The sequence below is a fragment of the Nothoprocta perdicaria genome, unplaced genomic scaffold (assembly GCF_003342845.1).
Source record: "Nothoprocta perdicaria isolate Ctin4 unplaced genomic scaffold, notPer1 scaffold_17, whole genome shotgun sequence".
NCBI classification, from domain to species: domain Eukaryota; kingdom Metazoa; phylum Chordata; class Aves; order Tinamiformes; family Tinamidae; genus Nothoprocta; species Nothoprocta perdicaria.
The window spans coordinates 2,001,937-2,019,594 of record NW_020454871.1 but is presented as its reverse complement, the minus strand read 5'-3'; the positions used below and the strand labels follow the sequence as shown (position 1 = coordinate 2,019,594).

The 17,658-nt window shown below is 36.6% G+C and overlaps 1 long non-coding RNA gene across 1 annotated transcript; it reads left to right on the top strand.

Moving 5' to 3' along the window:
- Positions 1-2,912: 2,912 nt before the first annotated feature.
- Positions 2,913-16,072, top strand: LOC112944531. The gene is made up of 4 exons (XR_003248783.1): positions 2,913-3,029; positions 10,860-10,893; positions 11,114-11,220; positions 15,760-16,072. It is a non-coding gene; the product is annotated as an uncharacterized LOC112944531 (long non-coding RNA).
- Positions 16,073-17,658: the final 1,586 nt, after the last annotated feature.

The following is a 17,658-nucleotide window of genomic DNA, read 5'->3' as shown; positions in this document are numbered from 1 at the left end:
AAACCTATCATTTTCTTCATCAGATAAAAACCTGTATGTGTATTTCACATAGATCTAATCAAATTAGATTTCTCACTAGCTGTGTGTGGGTATTTTTTTGTTCAATAAAGTATAATACCAATTTCATATTGTTAATCTTTGGTATTGCAGTGATATAAGATTGGTAATCAGGAAGAGATTTCCCTTAAATTGATAGAAAATCTATTTATTCTCCTACTGTTTTCTTCTCCTCATAGTCTTCATGTTGTTAAAAGCTTTTTTACTACCTGAAAAGAATTTGCTAAATCACTATGTGTATTTTTTTTTGCACTAATACATATAKGACCTGCTCAAAAATTCATTTCACTCATTCAACAGAAAATGTGTGTATTTCTGAAATAATATATGTGGTGGTATTTCATAATTTCCTCACCATCCTAGATCAAATTCAAGATTGTCTGCAGAGTGAGTGGCAGTTACTGSCCTCAGCTTAACTGCATTTTTGAGGTGAGGAGTTGCTTCAAAAAACGTATGATTTAACAAATAGTACTGTGGAGGTGGCAGGAATTAGAGATTTTTGTTTTTCTATTTTTTTATTTGCAATATTAGTTGGTTTGCRAAATTGTAATGACTGAAATGTGATGTTAGACTTGAATAATAGCACAGATGTTTTTGTTCTTTTGGAGGAGAAATATGCTAGAGATGACAACTGTCCTTTCTGGCAATCTTATTAAAAAGACTGAGAAATGAATGTATTTATTAGAAAATCCAGTTAGAGTGCATATCTGCAGAATTGCATCTCTGCCCACAGAAGTGGAAAGCAATGACTGCATTTAGATTTCCAGAACTGTGGTCTCTAGAAATGTTACCAAGCGGGGAAGAAGATTCCATCCTCATTGTTCATCACATAATAGGCTGAACTGCTGTCAGGGTTCACAAGACTCCTAATGTTGTCGTCATTAGTCTCTGACTTCTAAGACAAAGATAAGATTTTCGCTATGACATGTAATCAAAAAGATATTACTTTTTAAAGATAAATAGTTCACTCTATTCTCTGATCTGGATCTAATAAACCAAGATCAAAAGCAAGCCTTTCTTACTATGCTATGAAATGCTGCTTTTGGAACAGAAGTCAAAGCTTATTCTCTTTCTTCAGTGTGTAGCACATTGGCAACACTGGGGCTTATCGAAGACTATCAGTTGTTCTTATTTTATGAATATGCTTTAGAATTATTGATTTAGGATAAAACTACTAAGCAATTGTCAAAAATCAGCACAATCATTTTTAGAATGCACTGACATCTTGGCTTAGTTCTGATGTCTTTGATTTTTAATATATAAATCTTCATTATAATCTGAGCATTAAATGAAACAGAAAAATGAAATAGATAAAAAGCTTAAAAGCACATAAAATAACAGGAGAGCGTTTATTATTCTACAATGTGATACAATTGGAGGATTTTTTAATCTTTACCGACTTTATACTGAGCTACTATTTTAAGATTTGCTATGTTTATGTATAATGTATGTCTTAATCAGCAGTAAATAACAGATGGACAAACAACGTACAGTGTATTAGTGGGTTAAATCTAAAGCAGGCATCATCAAGCAGGAAGCAATATGACTCGCATTCAATATTATTATTTTATTCCAGATATATGTGACTTTTTTTTCTTTTTTTCCTAGTACTGTTGAAGTTATAGTTCAATTGCAGCTAGCAGAGGTTGCTGTTTCACCAGGCTCACCCCTTTGGCCTTGGTGCTTACAGTGGTGCATGAGGAGGCCCGTGGCAYCATGACCATTGCAGGGGGCTGGACAGGAGGAGGCAGGTGCTGCACRTGGCCTTGTGCAGCTCTGCCACGGGGAAAGCCTCAGCAAAGCTGCAAGGAAGAGGCAAAYTGCTCTGCATGCAGCTCACTGCCCCTTTAGTGTTCAGCCTTGTCMGTGCCTGCAACTGTAATGTGAAAACTGTGTAATTCCAGCTTTGATTTTTTTTATGMAATTTCTATATCTTTAAAATCTTTGAAGTTAATAATTTGCTGAAACTTTTGGCTGTGGCAGAACCATTTGTAATGCCTGTCTGTTTGTAACTGGTTGTGGCCAGCTCATTTGTTGCCTTAGCTTCCAGAATTGCATGTAACTAGTTTTCTAGTTCTAACCAAACGTGAGGTAATGCCTGGCTGCGGATCAGGGTGTCCCGTGCTGTTCTGAGTGTTTCTCTGAGCTCTTGTTGCAGTATTTGCGAGATCCCAAAATTGTCAAAAGATGCTTGGCATGAGGCRAGAGCAGCTGACTAGGAATGTACATTACCTTGAATGCATTTTGGGTCCATGTTTTTTTGAGAAAGCATCAGTTTTCTGAGTTGATACTGCATTGTTACTTTCTTTACCATATATAACRGGCCTTTTTATTTTCTATTTATCCTTGAAATATTTGATCCTGATGAGAGAGTTCATTTTTTATCTCTGACCGTTTGTTTTTGGTGACACATAGAACACTGGTGAGAACACATCAACATTGTAATTCAGCAGTAAATGGCAATCTTATTCTGAGCCCACAGGACGTGAATTAGGGTGTTTTAGAAGAATCATCTTTCCCATTTTTCAAATATGATTTTGTTGATTACAGAAAGAAAACATTATTGAGGCAAGGAGTATAAATTTTTATAGTTCATGATATAGTTTGTAATAATTTTGGTAATAAAATTAATCTCTCCGTATCACTAGATTTTTGAAGTGCTTTGCATCTTCTAATCATTCTCCACTCGAGCATTCTCCTTAATTTTATGACCAGTTTAACTGTTGTTGCTGACCTAACTAAGATTTCTTTTCTACAAAGTGGAGACACTTATACAATCAGAAAAATATTTTAAAGAGTATTATTTTAACCTGCTGTTTAATATGTTATTTTAATTCTGTTTCGTATTTAGTTTTGGATTTCCTCAGAAGAGCTCTTTCATGACAAATGTGCGCATGGATAAACTAAAGCATTTTGAATTGAACATGGTCCTAGCAAGGAAGTGAAGGACAACTTCAGACTAATTCTGATGTGTAAGTATACTTCAGCTTATGTTGAGATTTTTGCATAGCTTTTAGTAACAAGATTTATAGGATCCACACAATTGCTATTTAATGTATCAGTTTATAAGGGCAGAAAGGCAATTACATTTAGATGATTGTTAGTTATAATAAAGAGTTAAGTTGTTATAGCAACTGGAGCTCTCATCTCATCCCACTACTGTGCATAGAAAAAAACATACTGGAGGAATCAAAAGGGAAAAAAAAGACTGATCATGTTCTTTCTCTCAGTAGTCTGTAATCATAATTATGATAATTGATATTCAGAATTTTTCCTTTTGCAGTTTCCAGTGCTTGAACATTACTATGCAAATACAATTAATCCTGCAGTCATCAGACTTGCTTCCCTGAAATAATTCTATTTGTTTAGTCAGTGCTGGATTCCTGTTCTCTTTACTGTTTTAACCATTTAAATGAAGGRAAAAAAAAAAGACTAATTTTTCTAATCCCTGGAAAATTTAGAGGGGGATTAGGTTGTGATATTTTTCATTCCTCATTTGGAGTTAAGGAGTAACCTCATACTGTTGTATATAACCCTCATACTGTTGTTAAGCTTTGTACTTTCTACTGATGACCAAACCAACATAGTTCAGTTAATCAACAGGAGTTAATGGAAAAAAATAGGCAGGAATATCTTCTGCTTGTGTGCTTCATATATTGAATTAGGTTTCAATAAATAAAAATGCAGATCCAAAGCATCATTCTAAATTATGCCAACTGAGCATTTGGACTGGTATCATGTTTTTCATAAACTTACATCTTGGGAAGTTCTTTTGGTGAGTGTCTTCATCRATTGGCAGCTCTGTGACCATTCTATGTGTGTGACACAACAGCAAGTTAAGAAAGACTGAATTTACCCCCATTTCTGTCCCTGATCAGAGTCTAGCTATGTTACTGATGAGGAAAGAACATGATTCACCATCTGTGGAAACCTCACATTCTGCAACATTGTGTTTCTCTTTTATTTTTTGTCTCCGTGGTATGGCAGAATGCTGCTTCTGAGCTGCCTTTGATTTATTACTAATTCTGGTGACCTGTGCAAGATTAGACAAATGAAGCTCTATGTGGAATAAGCAACAAGTTATTAATAACATTTTCATAGAATGATTTYTGAATTAGTCCTTTCCTTGAATTAATGACACTGTGGAATTGCAGTATTTTTATTCTGAGCTGGTCATTGGAAGGTGTGAATACTGAGGAAATTGTATTAGGTTTTCTGCCTTCATTTACTTAAAAGCAAAGAAGCTTTGGTAGTTTGTTTTACAACTGCAGAAAAGTAGTCATTTTAAACTTAAAGATCTAGAGAAGTTATCTTTGTGTGAATGAAATGAAAAGCACTTGGGATTTCTTTTTTTAATTATCCTTTAATAACTTGCAATTGTTTGCTTTAAATATGTGCATCTCATCTAAAGAGAACAATTCTAACCTAGTTAGAGCTGTTGGGAATGGAAATATCAACTAATGGTTGAAAGAACCATTTTAATTGCTTGTTCACAATCCTCTCAAAGGTAGTTTGAAAGAAAATGAGCTCTCCATTCAAACTGAGATTTAAAGGTATCCAGATAATGCCTAATTTTGAGTTGSAGTTTATGCCAAGTGGACTGTTTGGTGGAACCAGTGCCATCAAAGTCATGGGGACCATTGGAATACCTAGCACCAGCAGAGTACTTAAGTCTGACCATTAGAAATCCTTGTCATTAGGGTTTGCTACGTGGCTGTGAAAATTCCTTCCAGGCTGCACACTGGAAAGATATGCACTGATATGCAGTGCATATCAGACTTTTATGATATACACAACAAGCTTGCTTATACATCCATGTATGGGTAGTTCACTTTTAGCTCAATATATTTATGTACTACCAAGTTCTCTGAAAACAAGGTGAGAATATATACAGTCACTATGTTAATGCCTGTTTTGCTACCTGCTATAAGGATGTTTGCTTTATTTACCTTCCAGATCTTTAAATTATATATTTGTGTCCCATGTAAAGTTAAAACATTTCCTCTGTTTCAACATGATGGTTTCCATTTTTMATAATTTCATTTTCGTGTTGTGTGATGTCCTTACTCAAGGTGCTCTGTTAATTTTATTTTTCCCCTAAAAGAACTTTTCTTGTTTGGGACAGTTTGCCCCAGTGTGAAATAACAGAATAGGCCACTTTGTATCCCTACATCTAGTCTCCTCGTTAGCACAGGGGTGACTGCTTGGCAGGTGTAGCTTTGTTCAGCTTCATGTACTTATTCTATCTGGGAACCATATTTTCAAACACAGTATTGTCTAATCTCAGAAACTGGAACCAGGCATAACGTAATGGTGTGGAGAGAAAGAATTTCTACGTTTCAGAGGATTTGGGTTTTGCAATGAGATAGGGTTCTTGCCCAAATTGCAGATATTCTCTGGACAAGAAAGCTCCAGGCTGGGTGCCTAGGGGCCGGGTCCTTGGCTGTGCTGGGTTCAGGGGGTTGCTAACAAGCTGCCCTTGCAGCCTTGTGGGGAGTCCTCAGGTGCTGATAGGGCCAGTGGAGCCCCGTGTTTCACAATTGCCCCTCTGTGTGCCGGTCACAGTGGGCACACTGCTGCCTCACTGAGGCCTCTCCCCAGCAATCCAGGTTTTGTGGCTCACAATGCTGTATTTCCAATACCCTCATCGCAGCTTCTGATCCCTCTCAGGTAGCAAACCAAGCACTGGAATTCAGTACAGCGAGTGGTGCAGATACAACATAAATGGCACCTACTTTGCCTTTGAAGTACAGATTAACCAGGACACACTGCGATGGCCATCTGTAGAAACAGGATTTTATCCCTGCTTTTTCTTTGGGAAGCTTGCTTAGTTGTTTGTGCACAGCCACTGAAATGAATGAGATAATGTACAGCATAGGATCAGCTACTCACCAGCATTTTCAGTACTGAAACTTAATATCTTAAGGTTCTTGTTCTTAAGTTTCTTCAATAAGATATCTTGTCACATTTATAGCTTTCTTGATAATTTGTGAATAATTTTTTTTAATTGATCTCATTTAGGCATGCAGGTGACAACACAATGCCTGTCAACATACAGATAAAAGATTTTGTAGTAAAATGTTACAGGTAGCATCCACATGTAGTGTTTTTAGCTTTAGAAATAGAGTACTAGATAAAAATGTGCTCATTATTCCTATTCTTTCTGCACTACCTTCTGTGCACTACTATACCTCAGAAAGCATAGGTAGTAACCAACTAAGCATTCAAAAATGTCCTTTGCAGTCTTTATCCACCAATGTCATTACATATATGTTTATTATCTGTCTTCRAAGCAGTGCTTAGAATTTCAAAGGGAATGAAGCAAAAAGAAATAATTAGCTTCGAGGAAGTAAACCCTGAGAAATATATTTTTATGTCAAACCTATCATAAAATAATGTTTACAGGCCAGTTTTATCTCTTGTCAACCACCACAACAAACTCTGCAGCCATTCAGGGTTAAAATTTAAGTGTATCTGAGCAGACAAAAAGAGGATGCAAGTCCAGCAAAGGCAGGATGGCCGCCCTCACCCCGCAGAGCCCACCCTTCATGTCCCCCACAAAAGCGGCTTCCCCTATTCCCACCCTGAGGGAGCTGCGCTYGCCTCCTCCTGCCTTTCACTGAGCAGGGGCCCTTCCAGTCTGCCAGCTGGCGTGTGCATCCCTGGGCTGTCCTGCGTGAAGGACATGTGGCTTTAAAGGTTCTACTTGTCCTGTGGCAGAAAATTCAAATCCTGCTCTAAACTCAACAAAAAGAAGAAAGCAAAAAAAGAAGGAAGGTGCATCTGGCAGTCTGTTTTCATGCAGGGTTAATTTTACTAGTGCTGAAGTTGAAGGRGATGATTTTGTTCTCCGTGACTGTAACAGGTAGAGTTCATCAGATTCATTAGACAGATGTGTTCTCTCAAATAACAGTAGAGGATTTGGGGCTTCTCCTTTGTTTCAGTTATATTTCAGTTTCAAGCTGAATAAATATGAACAATATCTAACTGCTGTGCACCCTTTTTTGTCCTCTGTCTATCCTTTATTTTGTCCTCTTTCCAACCTGTTATTATACATTGCTCTATATAGCAATGGAAGGCTTTTGAATATTTGTAAATTCTTTTTGTCCTCACAGGAAGAAAAAAAATCCCATGAACTTTTAATTAAAAACACAGTAGATATATAAGAGTCTCTCTGATTTTCCTGAGTTTTAATCATTCCAGATATCTCAAGCATCTTATTTAAGTGGAAAAATCTTCAAGCAATTTTTATATGAAACAGGGGTAGTAATATTGTAACAGCAGGAGTAGAAGGCCCAGTACATTTTGATAGTGCTGTATGCAAAGCAGTTGTGGTTTGTTTTTTTTTTTTTGAATTCTACTGTCATTTGTGTAAAAAGAAAGTGCTCCCAGCATGAGGGGAAAAAGCAACTTTTCCATTAAAAAAAAGTCATTTGTAAATTAAACTTTAGAGAATCTCTTTGCCTGCCTGTAATTTGTGCTGCTCTCAATGGTAGTCTCTGGATGGAATGCAAATTGTGAACCAATTATTGAGCGGGCAGTTTTATGGCATGTTTGTTGCTTCAGTATCACTAATTTTGAAAATTACTTTTTAAATATTTGTTACATGAAGATCCTGATTTTACAGGGACTTAAGGGTGCAAATAGTCACTCATATGATTATTTCTTATATATGAACATTTCTTTGCGATGACATTTCATTTGCTATGACTTCCCATTAACCATCGTTGGTCTCAACAGCAAGTCTAACAGAGCGATACCCCAAGTGCCCAACCAAGTTGATGAAATGGTTTTTGGCAAGATCCAGCACGGAAACCATAGATCCTAAATTCGTAACTGCATCTTGACTAATTAATTGTACAGCCATCGGTAGGCCAGGAATCATTTAAGCATCTAATTAGAACACTCTTTCCTTCACAAAGTACCGGAGCGTGTGCGCAAGCCCCTGCTGAGAGGAGAGGTAGATGGCCTGTTGTGTTCTGGGCTCTCTGATCTCAGAGTGCACTCATAGGCGGACACTGGGGAAAAGAGATACCGAAAGACGAATAGCACAAGAAATACGGAAGTTGTTAAATCCTCATCTGGCTGTATTGGTCCTGCTTTTCAGACTAGTTGCATTGTGGATAAACAATGTAATTAGATAAGCTCCCCAAAGTTAAGAATATTATTTCTCACCAGGGCTTAGGGATATTAAAATTCAAAAATCCAAAATTACTGTTGAATCCAGACCTACTTTGGTTATTTTAAGCAAAAATGAAGGGGCCGCWAGTGTGATGCCCAGACAACTGTCACTATCCTGTGTAGTTATTGCTTGATTAACTTTTGATGTGTGCTTGTAGAAAGAGATGCATTTTTTAAGGCAATAGAGACTTATTTTGTATAACAGTTTTTTATCTCTTATCCATCAACGAAATATGATGAATATGACTTACTATTGTATCAGTGTCAATATTTATACTACATTTCCAATATCTGCTTTCGCCAGGGCAGAAATCACTGCACGCACCCTGTAACTTATCCACTCTGCCCAGTTCCTCATCAATTATTTTTGCTGCAAAATGAAGTGCCACTGATAGGTATTTTATCTTAGTGCTGCATTCCCACTGCCTGCGGACTGTTGCTTTGAAGACTCTTAAAAGTATTGCTATTTAATAGGAGTAGCTAGTGCATCTACTCTAAAATTTGTTGCAAGTTGTTCACTTTCTGTTTTTTAACAATACATCTTCATATGTATATAGTAAACATGTTTTCTCTACTACCAATTTTCTTCCAAAGCAAACCTTTCCTAAGTGAGACTATTTTAAAGTAGAGGCAGTGGATGTTTTTTTTAAAATATGTAGTTATAATGTGAAAAGTGTTTTTTTTTCATTGAGTTACTATGATGGAATCTCATGCAATTACATAAAAATCTAAATTTCCTTATGAAATCCTTACTCAGTAAGAATTTCCCACTAAGTGTTGATCATAGCCCATACCATCACTCCATCTACACAGGAAAAACTTCCATAAATTCAAGTATGTAGTGACTATAATTTGTTGACCTATAAATATACATAAGCCAATGTAAAAGTCTGCTCAGGATGAAAATATGTTTTCTATATTTATGATGTTAACTGCATTATAAGTGTTTATGAGACATTGCTTAAATCACTACAGTTTCTTAATGAATTCTTTTGAGAAAGTTGATTGTATTTTTTTCCTCCTGTTAAATTATCTGACCTATTTCTGATCATGTATGTGTTGGATGTTTCTGAAGAGAAAACACCTTTTCAGGAACTATGTTGAATCTCATAGGCTCACTCAGATCTGTGCTAATTTTAGGCCAAATGTGCAAGTTCTGGCACATTTAGGCCGGAATGTGCTTGACAGTGCAGAATCTCCATCCATCCATGGAGGTGAGTATGGGAATGGGGCAGTCTCTGGTTGGTTGGGCTTTTTGTTTTGTTTTACTCTTCAGAGAGTTAGAAAATCAGGAAACATTACAGGTTCTCCCCTACCACCAATTTATTATTCTCAGTTAGAGGTATTTTAACATCTTGTTTAATGTGGTATGCAAACTAGACAAGCAAGCATATTTTATATTTGTATATTTGTCTCTTCTTTCTTATTGAAAACTAAGAACTCTTGAACCTAGATTTCTTAATTTTATTTTAATAAGTTTTCTTAAAAATAAGTTTTAGGCATGAACAGTAACTGTATTTATTTCAACTCACACGTGCTTGCACTTGGCATGTACCCTGGAAGCTTTTGCATTTGACTATTGATTATTTTTAAGTAAATAACTCCATGTAGCCTACTCTGCATTCTTCGTGCAATGCCTATAAGATTTAAAAAAAAAAAAAAAAAAAAAAAAAACCAGAAATTAATGAAATGTGGTGGTGTGGTACAAAGTAAAAAATAGAAAGACAATTTGCCCAAAGAAACCACTTGTTATGTGCTGCTCAACTTTGTACTGGTGGGAAAAGCCCATACTGGCGGCTATCGTGGCTTTGGCTTGTTACGTATTTAAAGAGCTGTCGAGAAGCCTGGACGGACACACAACAAACACCAACTTGTAGTGAGAGAACCAAGTGCCCAGGTTCTCTCCTGGGCAAAGCCATGGTTCTGCTTCAGCAAAAGAGATGTCTGTGCAGCCTTGTGCAACCCTCTCTGTACTYGCCAGGTTATCCACTGGCAGCTGCTGCAGTACCAATGGCAGAACCAAGGCGGGTATGAAAGTCCCAGGCTTCGGATGGGGGATATTTTTATGCCACCATGGGGTGCTATGTTGCTTTCTGTGAGTCAGTTGAGTAGGTTTCGATGTGTGCTCATTTTGGTGAGGATGGATCCTGGGGATATGTATGTAAGCAAATAATTTTGAACAGAAACAATTGGAAATTTCTCACCATGGAAAAGTGGGACCACGGTAGTTACTATTAGAGACTACAAGCATGTCAGTTCTATGTTAATACAGCAACATAATTACTCTGTCTTGTTCCTTTCTTTGTGAGCAACTGGTGGGTGGTAAGTAATCTCTTTTTAAGCTATTTTCTTCTCGATATGTCAGAGGAATTATTTGAAATAATTATGAAAAAGACAGAGAATATAAATGTCAGAAGAGATGTAGATGGGGAAATATTACTAGAGAGAAGTTTTGTAATGTGTTGGAAATGTCATTTATGGTTCTGTTTTAATGAATGGGTAATTAGTTGGCTGTATGTAGGCTCAGTTCTTAATGGAATCTTGGTGGATTAACTACATGCCTCATTCATATTATCCTACACAATTTTTATGCCTTCTTATAATGAGTAATCTTTTTGCAGGAAGCAAATGTGAAAAAGGAGGAACTCTAATAAGGTAGAGAAYTTGTGCTTTTGTTCATTGGTAAAAACATATGTGGATTTTATTGAAAAAATCTACACTGGTGATGTTCCTAACTACTGACATTGCTTTGGATGCTAATGCATGCTAAATGTCCTGCATTTTCCGCATTTTTTGATGACAGTTGACGAAGTACAGATTTTAGACGACATTGTCCTATCATTTCCCTGATCCCTTTCCCTCTTGGCATTCCTAGAGAGGTTACACCTGTATAGGCCCTTTTGTTGGAAGTCTCCTCATAGCTGCACCGGCCAGAGGCATCTCCCCGCATCTGCATYGACTCCTCCAGTCGGTCTTAACGTGGTAGGTGAAGTCAAGAACCTCCATGCTCCACTCTATTTCTTAATGTGATATCCAGAAAAGATACATTTTTATTGCTTGCATATACTCTTTGACAAAAATTCTGTTTACCGATATGCCTGATTCATATACCTGATAAGTACAGGGGTGCACTGACAAAGGACATTCCCAGGCTTGCAAACTCAGATTATCAGAGTTTATGTTTGGAGGATACTGCTAGTTTATGTGCAATTATTTTGCACATATAGTTGTCCACTTTGAGACTGAACACATCAGGAGGTGAGTGGTGCCTCACAAACAAAAACTCTTCCATTAAAAATATCCTACCATAAATATTTATAGCTCTTTAGATTTCTATGCTGAGTTTAAAGTCTTTGCATTTTGAATCCTGCAAACCCTGAAAAATCTCAAATACAGATGTCCATTGTTGAATCACCTACAAGCGCACAAAGAGAATCCTGCGTAACTCTGCTTATATGTAAGGATGATCCTAAAGGAAATTATTCATTTCTGTAAAAGCTTTTAACATGTAACCTGTTTTTTTATTGTTCAATGTGCCTCATGTCTTTACTATAGATATACAATTTACACTTTGATTGTTGTGTTTTCCAACCCTAATTCTATAGTAGAAAGGCTGTAAAGCAACCTCAGATTTATAAAAACTATTCTGCACTTAGCTCTACTTTTTGTCCTAAAACTATAATTACTGAAGCAGTTCTGTTCTCATCACCTGCCTGTGAACTTCTGCATTAGGTTACAGCTTACAACAGAACCCTCTCTGTTGCTGTGCCTCTTGCCTGTGCTGCGTGCAGCTTTGAGTGTTGATAGGGCACAACGCTAATGTGATGAAAACTTTAGTAAGAGAACCTTATGATCATGTTGTTCTGGATRAAGACAGGTCTGTCTTTTCTTTGAACCAATAATTAACCTACTTTCTGAAGCTGTCTTGGCAGATCAGAATTCAAAGACATAATAAAATATATACCCCRGTTTTACTCATTAGATGATAACTTTTTCCTGTCTTCATTCAGCAAGGGCAAAAGAAAGCAAGGATCAATGTTATATCAACTGTGTTAATATGAATATATCAGTTAGTTTTAAAAACAATTTAAGCACCTCTTTTAATTTTCTGATTCAAGACCAAAAGTTGCTATCTGCTGTTATGTATCYTTTGGTAGCATTATGTGCTTAGAAAAAGCAAGGTTTTAGTTAAAGCATTTTGGATTTATAATTTGCTTTCATTTTATTTTACTTTGTGTCTACTAAAATACTATTTGCAGCARAATTTGGTTTCTCAGCTGAACCATTATGTTTAGCTGTAATTAGAATAAAGTGTCGGCATGAATTACTGTACGTTGGTTTTTAGGGATCTGTTTGGAGACAACCATTTCTTACCAAAGCAGAGAGACAGCAATTAGCTGTCTAACTTTGTACATTTGCAGAAGACACTTAGTGTAAAATTAATTAAGTCATTAGAAACCTATTATCTTGCCTCAGAGGAACTGATTTTTAAAGTAAGCATGTTTCCTATAAAATATGTCATCTTTGCATTCAAGCCAAGTTGTGGTTCATTCTTAAGATTTTACCCTTGATTTCTTCCTTTTTCAAAGCAGAGCAGTGTGTAAGAGGTTATAGTTAATTCTCAGTATTGCGGAAAGTCCTAAGAACAACAGAAGTATTTTTAATTGTTTATTTTATTGTTCAATAGCACTAATGGAGTAGCATCCAATAAATAATATCTGGATATTAAAATGTATAATATTTGGATATTAGAATAATATCTGGATATTAGAATAAGTCCAACTTAATGTTATATGTGAATGAGCTTCATCCTCTCAGTTCCTATTCAATTACCACCATCTCAGCAATGGTTAATTCTTGAAGTCTCTTTAGCTTTGAGTACCTTCTAGTAATTGTTAGAGAGGCCACATTGTCCTGCTGAGGAGGGACCACTTGGCCCGTCCAAAGGTTTGAAACTTCCCAARCTGCCTTAACAATTTGGACTCCTTAGTTTCATCTGCTTGGATAAGAACAAATACTCTTAGATGAGGACGTGGTGTTAAAGCCTGGACTAGCAATCTGAGATGAGTGTCAGAGCGAATGCTCCGTTTAATTCATAGACAAACAGCTGTGCTTCCTGTTTTTTTTTTTTTTTGGGTAATTGTAAAGAGCAGCTGTTCTTTTTTGTTTTGTAGCTATCTTGGAACTCTGCTTACTCCTCCCACCCTCAAATTATAAACTGCCTTTTAAAAATCCATGATTAATCCAATCTGSAATATTTTTGAAGCTCCTGCTGACTCGTAATGTAGCAGGAGTGACTTTTTTCTGTTTGATGAGGTTTGTGATGGAGGCACTTCACAGTTAGATCATCCCAGCAAGGACTGTTTCAGAGTCCTCTGTGCTTTCAGAACAAGAAGTTGCTGAATTTACTGCCTCGTGCAGTGTTTTTTTTTTCCCCTGTTTCCTGCAGTAGTGTTGCTCCTTGGCTGATCATGCACAGGGAGAGCAGGGATCTACAGTTCCTATCTTGTCTCTTGGCATTTGTGGCACCTCACRAACACTGGTCTCCCACTCTGGAAATCTTGGCATGAGCATTCAAGGAAAAGAGCAGAATGGAAGTTCTGCTTTCCTGCAGGTCTTCTTGTACTATACAAAATTTCTCATTCAAGGCCCCAAAGTTTCCAAGAAACAAGGGTTACCTAGCCAGTAGCCAATCTGCTTTGCAGAGAAAATAATTAACTTCGTGAAAACAGTAACCAAAGCACCTGAAACTCTCCTTAAGAAATTCTGACCATGTGTGTGATGCTTTTCTCTCTCCCCCACCAAAAAAAAAAAAAAAAAAAAACCACTATGTAAACTCTTGTCCTGCACAGACCTGCTTTAGTCTATTTAACCAATTCCAATCACTCTCAACCTGAATTTTTTATTTACTACATTTCTCTGTGCTTTCTTTAAAGCCACCTGCCTGCTTTTCACTTTCTTTTGGAAACTTCCCTGCCGGGAGCCTGAATGCTGCTGATCATACAGGCAAGATTCAACTCAGAAAAACACAGCAAGCACAATTTACCTTTCAGCTTCCAGAACCTGTCTTGTGTCAGGGGGCTTGTTTTTGCTTTCAGTGAAGGCACTTGAATGTACTTGCCACAAAGAGGATTGTTTTGGCTGTCTCTAAAACGTGGGAAATTTTCTTTTCACCTTTTCCATCCAAAAACTTCCAGCACAGAACCTGAATAGACTAATCCAGTAGTCAGTCTCTGTGTGACAAATAATTATTTTACAGTTACATTCTCTTTACAAAGTCATTCTATCAGTTGTGAGGAATATAGCCACACCTTATTGATTGGACTCTCTTCTGAGGCAACAAAYTGTAATAAGGACCCCAAGATACAGGGTAAGAACTATCCTGAAGGCACCACTTCAAGCACTGTTGCAGTGAATCCTGCTTGTAGCTTTTAAATTCAATAGAGCTGTAAGCACAAAGTTTCTTCTAAGTAAATAAACTAGATTTTTTTTCATAAACTTTCAGAAAGTTGAGTAGGTCATGTTTCCATCCTTTGATATTCATTAAAGATATTTGCATTACTAGGCCCTGTATCTTAATACTCTTGATACAAGACTACACTAGGCATTTAAATACATGCAAACTCTAGTACATGTACAATATGCTCCATAGTGAGAATGTGTATARTTTTGATATAATCAACATTTTTTGCCCTTTTTGAGCATTTTAAGGGTAAGATACCAATAAGACTGACAGTGTCTTCACAATTTTTGCAGTGTAAGTTCGTTTCACTATAATATTCATCTGATACTTTACAAACTAAAATATCATTTTTGCAGAATAGTCAGAACACAGTTAATTAGCAAAGCGCTGACCAGGCACAAACCCAGATTTCTCTGAAATGTTAAGATGACAGTAAGCTGATCCTGCAGGTTTGCTGTGTTTTTAATTGTCTGCTTGTGGCAAGCTTGCCCGATATTGATGCATACACATGGTGCAGGCCATCAGTAAGCATGCTAAATAACTGCACAAAAGCCTGCTGTAGACTTGCAGACAAACAGCGTTGCAGACAAACTTCTGTAAATCCAGTAGGAGATGGTGCTTTTATATATATATATAYAMACACACACACACACACACCTGTAAGTTATATTAAAAAAATTTATTTAGAGGTGTGTGTATATATATAAATTATGTATATATAAAAATATATATGTATAAAACCTTGATGAAGGGCCTTAGATAGCTGAATTGGTGAAGTTAATGTCATGAAGGCCCAAGACTATAGCAATTTTGCTTTGTCTTTTCAAAAAACGCACAGATTTTGCTGACKAGCTGCTGTTCCCAGCTTGCAGTAATTGGTGGCAGACACCTAGTTAATTCCTTATTATCTAGTACTTCAGGGGGTCAATTTGTAAACTGTTGAGTGCAAAATAATAAGCCAATAAGGTTGTGCCTAGGAGAAGAAAAATGTTTAATTCAGTTTCTCCACTGTTGTGTTTCTGTTTTATAATCTCTTATCACTGTTCTCTTTTCCATAGACTTTAGGTGAAGTGATATAGGAGCTTCACGTGGGAGGTTTAACGAAGAACATGGTGAAGTTTTGGTCATCCTTAGCAAAGTGGAGGTCTGTCTGCTCATTCGTAGCTCTGGCTCTTGAACTAGGAACTGAAAACTCTGTAGGAGAGGTGGGACCCGAGAAAATAAAATTATATACATCATTAGTATAGATATATTAATTAGAGATAGATAATGTACTGAAATGTGGAACTCAGCAAAGGTTTGTAGCTAAAGTAAAATAAATTTTTACATGGTGATGTTGGAGGGTAAATAAGAATACTGTAAATGTAGAGCTCACTGTGTTTTTCTTGGAATTTWCCCTATCTATTTTTCCTTTTTATTGATGGCTTTACTTTGAAATTAGGATAGTAGCATCATATTCTTTCTCTCAAGTATATTTAAATCTGTATCTCCTGGGGGCTTTGTGTTTCTATAAAGAAGTCCAGCTGAAATGGTGTTTTTTCTTTTATCATCATGGCAACCTTTGGCTTCTGCAACTATTGATGCCTTGAGGTGGCTACTTKCTTTATTTACATCCTTACTTATTTTAATAACAATAATAAAAATAACAAAAACACAGAAGTTCTTAAAGTACCAAGGCTTTGAATGCTTAGGAGTAGATCTTGAATATTTAGAATTTATTTACAAAGGAGTAAGCTTTTATAAGGAAGGAAGAACTCCAAAGTTGCTATTTCACAGTGTTTTGGAAGCATATTTTAGGGAATCTGATAAAAAGAAAAGCTCTCTTAGGATGCTTTACATATGAAAAGGCTACTGGTTCAAGTATGTGCTCCTATTTACTTTGCATTGCTCTGCATTTCTAGAGTGAATAATCATGTTGCACAATCTGGAGTGCAATGAGAGCTCAGTAACACATGGGTATTTATTCTACATAGYTTTTCTGTATCACACAGACAGGAAAGGAGAAGTATTGAGAGTGTAGGTTCTGTGTTCTGTTCAGCTGAATCATGTTTGGATCTCTCAGTTTTGCGTGGATGTGGGAGTTAGCAAGGAAGGCTKCATTTGCAAATGCAGTCTTAAGAGATGAAGCAAAATCTGTTAGGATTTCATTTGCTTTGTTTTTACTACCAGGTCGAACTTGGGATTTCTGTGCTTTCTCCTGGTATTTTGGGGGTTTTCTCTTAGAGGGACAGTAACACAGTATTAAAAGAGGGGAATATGATAAACCTTGAAGAAGGTCAACACARCTACTCCTTCATGCTTCTTGGGAGGGCAAAGCACCAAAGCCGAGTTGTTTCTCCTCTCATGGCGTTGGTGGAGAGTATTTCTCTTTGCCAGAGAAATGTTCCTGTGTAGAAATACTACAGGTTCTCAAACAAGCAGGTAGTAGCTCTGAAAAGCATTGCTCATTAGGGAAACAGCAAAAGTTATCTRAATTTCTGTTAATAAACCTGAATGAAATTTTAGTCCTTTGGCATGTTCTAGATATTTCTCTATTGAAATAGGAGCTATTTGGTCAAGTTAGTAGAGCCTTTCTAGTGTTGATTGCAAGTGTGTTTGAAAATGGCTGTCATATTTGATTTCTCTAAGGATCTGGAGACTAGCCATTCCTTAATGTCCAAATGTAATCAGATGTAATCAGGGTTGAAGAAGAGTATCTGGGCAGCAAATCTTGTTGATGTATATGCTAAGATTTTCTTTAATGTGTGAATATTAGAATCATTCCTGCTTTAAAAGTAACACATGTACAATGGCTGAAAAAAAACACAATTATATAGTTCACTACCAGCTGTTTATTAGTTTCTTAGAACGAGCTTATATAGCTGTGTGAAAGAGATAACTTATGAATAGCATTGCTAACAAATTAATAATATAACTAGCTTTCTGGAAAGGTTCTGACCTTTAGAAAAAAAAGAGCT